Consider the following 3,529-nt stretch of genomic DNA (forward strand, 5'->3'; position numbering starts at 1 on the left):
GTGATGGCAACATAGACACAAATGCGCTTGACACAGTGGATGGACAGATGGATTGTGATAAGAGCTGTATGATTAAAAAAAAGATACCTATAAAATAGAGAAACGTCTTACCAAAGAATAAGAGATTAAGGATAAATAGATAAAAGAGGATCCATGAAAATAATAACCACCACCACCCCCAAACCAAACCCACTGCCACTGAGTCAGTTCCTACTCCTAGGCCCTTAGGGGTTGGAGAATGTAAATCCAGGCAGAGAGAGCAATATCTTTCTCCTTTCAAGCAGCTGCCTAACACTTCACTCACTGCGCCACCAGGGATGCTTCCAGCATCAATCAAGGGACTCAAATCTCCAATGAATAGAATTAGAGAAAGGAAATCCTCTGAGACCCATATATGAATAACTGAGGATCATAGAGTACTTGATTTCAGCCTAGAGAGACCCCAGAGAGCGCACAGCCCGGGGAGTGAAGAAAAGCCCCTTCAAAGCACATTACTGTGGAATACCAAAGCGTCAACAATTAAGAGACCAAGTTGAAGGGTTTTGGGGTCTTATAGATGCTCTGTTGAACTACCAGGTGGAGTACAAAGAGAAAACAACATATCTTTCGACCCCTAGAAAGACTTTGCTCCTGAATGAAATCTTGGCAAGTTTTATTCCCAGCAACTGATTATTTCCAAAAATAAAAATCTATTCCAGGGCAATCAAGTTGATGCTGACTCACAGGACAGAGTACAATTGCCAAAGTGGGTTTCCAAAACTGTACATTTTTACAGGAGAAGAAAGCCTCATCTTTCTCCCATGGAGCAGTTGGTAGTGTTGAACTTCTGACCTGGTGGTGAGCAATCCAACTTAGAACCCACAATGCAACTAGGGTTCAGTCACCTCATATGACTATGAAAGCTGAACGATGCATATGGAAGAACAACGATGAAATGAAGCCTCTGACTCATGGTGTTGGCAAAGAATATTAAATATAGCATGGACTGTCTGAGAAACAAAGACATTTGTGCAAGAATCGCAGCCACAATGTCCCTTTGAAGCAAGAATGCCCAGGTTCTGCTGCAGGAGATGCCAATACCAGTAAGAGCACCTTTCTTGGTCGTGTAGAGGGTGTGCGGGTCAGCATCCGGAGGGAAAGCCTCAATAGGTGGACTGACCAGGTGGCTGCAGCAGGGGCTCAACACATGTGTGGATACGGTGCACCATGTCTTTCTGTGGGGCACGGGATTGGAACCTACTCAATCACACCTAACAACAGCAAGGTCATGCATGCTCTTTTTCCTTTTTCATAAAAATAATTCTTTCATATTTTCCCTTTAGGTTGTAAGGAGCTCCAAAGTAATTTCTAATTCCTTGACTATGAAATTATGGTTCATTATTCTCTAAATACTGGGAAAGTATTTTCTGGTCATTACAATAAGTTCAGATTTCTTTTAGTACCCAGGTAACTACAGAAAGATCAGTTCCCATCGTTTCTTAAGTATATGTTTTTTAATCAAGGAAAATGCAATGTCTTAAAGATGAAGAGCTCCCATTCTGCAGGCCTCTGTGTTCTCATACCCAGGAGATGGCTCAAGAGGAGCTCAAGATGGGGGAGCTGCGGACCCCATACCAGGCCGCCCCCATGCAGTCCACCGTGATCAACATCCCGAGTGAACCCCACGTGCCTGACCATGTCATCTGGTCCCTCTTCAGCACGCTCTTCCTCAACTGCTGCTGCCTGGGCTTCGTGGTCTATGTCTACTCCGTGAAGTCTAGGGACCAGAAGATGGTGGGCAACATGATTGGGGCCCAGAGCCATGCGTCCACTGCCAAGAACTTGAACATCTTCTCTACGGTCCTCGGCCTCCTGGGAATCCTCATCTTCGTCATTCTTCTCACCACGGGCACGGTGATGAGTTTCCAAGCCCTGTCGCAGATGATGGGCCAGCAAGGCCACTAGCCACTGCACCATGCTGTGTCCTGAACCTGCTGGACGACCTGACCCCTGGCCTGCCTGCTGCCGCTCCTGTCCACAGCCGCTTGTGCATGTATCTCCATCTCTCAGCAAGCTCAATAAAGCGCCCTGGTTTGTTTAAAAAAAAAAAAAAAAAAAGAAGAAGAAGAAGAAGAGCTCCCAGGGCTAATAAATTCGGAAAGTTCAAGGGGAAACAAACACCCCCCAACCCCCCAAAATTAAGCTTAGAGCTCCCTCTACCGGCCGAGAAAGAAAATAATCAGAACCAGTAAGAAAATTTAATGAGGTAATAATTCCCGATTGCGTCCTGATGGTGCAGGCGTCACTTTCTGGGCCGCTTGCTGAACGGTGGACGGTTGCAACCTACTAGCCATTCCATGGGAGAAAGATGATGTCGCCGTCGGAGTCTGGAGCGATTTCAGCATGGGAAACCTCATAGGAATCCACTCAGTGGCAAACAATTTGGGCTTGGGGTGAAAGATTTTAAAATTCTCCTGTGTTTAGATTGGTATTTAGTTTTACGTGAAGGGCCGAGGTGGTGAAAAACGGGTGGATACCGGAAGGTAGCTCCAGGCCCGCAGGGGTCCTCAAACTGCCGCACACAGAGGACATTTATTCCGCCCGCCGGGTGTTTTTGCCCGTTTTGGTTTTTTACTTCAGAATTAGATATGTGCAGTGTGCATAGGAATTTGTTCATAGTTGTTGTTGTTGTTGTTGTTGTTGTTGTTGTTGTTGTTTTAACTATAGTCAGGCCCGCCAGCGGTCTGAGGGACAGGGAACCGCTCCAGGGCGGCCTATTCCAAGAGCATTGCTGATAGGAAACGGTACCGGTATCTCTCCCCCTGGTGGCATGTTTGCAAAACTGACAAAGGTATTTTGAAGCTTAAGGGATTTTGTTCTTGTTGGTTGGCATTTTGTTCTTGTTGGCGTTCAATCGACTCTGACACTAGGAGGCTGCATGTGTGGAGCAGATCTTCTCTATAGGGTTTTTAAGTTGGAACTAGACCACCAGGCCTTTCTTCCTAGGTACCTTTCAGTGGTTTGAAACACCAACCAGTATTTAGTGGTCCAGGAATTAACCATTTTCACCACGGAAGGACTTCGTTTTTTTTTTTACTTAAAATTCTATAACTGACTTTATGATCATATAATAGAAATAGAACTGCATATTGATTTGTAATATCATTGAGTTAGTCTGGGTAGACTGGGGAAACAAATCCACATAAACTCATATATGTATAAGACAGAGTTTATATGAAGGGTAAGTGTACATTCAGAAAGCATCTCAACCCCATCCAGTCCAAGCCCGTAAGTCTGACTTATCCCATATGTCCAACGCTGAACTACAAAGTGTCCTCAAACTCACAAAACACACACAATGATGCTGAATGCAGGAGGATCACAGCCCAGTGGGTAGAAAGTCTTTGAATCCAGTGGCAGTGTAAGCATCTCAGCACTGACAGCGGTCTCCACATGGCTGATCCAGCACCCAAGGCTGCATCAGGGTAGGTCCATGTGGCTTTTCCTCAGGAATGTCTTACAGGAAGTGAGCTTTGCCAGCTGAGGCAGA

General features: G+C 45.5%; 1 pseudogene; it reads left to right on the forward strand.

Moving 5' to 3' along the window:
* Positions 1-1,569: 1,569 nt before the first annotated feature.
* On the forward strand, positions 1,570-1,944 carry LOC142440096 (interferon-induced transmembrane protein 2 pseudogene; annotated as a pseudogene).
* The last annotated feature ends 1,585 nt before the right edge of the window (positions 1,945-3,529 follow it).

Source organism: Tenrec ecaudatus, chromosome 2 (genome assembly GCF_050624435.1).
Source record: "Tenrec ecaudatus isolate mTenEca1 chromosome 2, mTenEca1.hap1, whole genome shotgun sequence".
Lineage (NCBI taxonomy): Eukaryota > Metazoa > Chordata > Mammalia > Afrosoricida > Tenrecidae > Tenrec > Tenrec ecaudatus.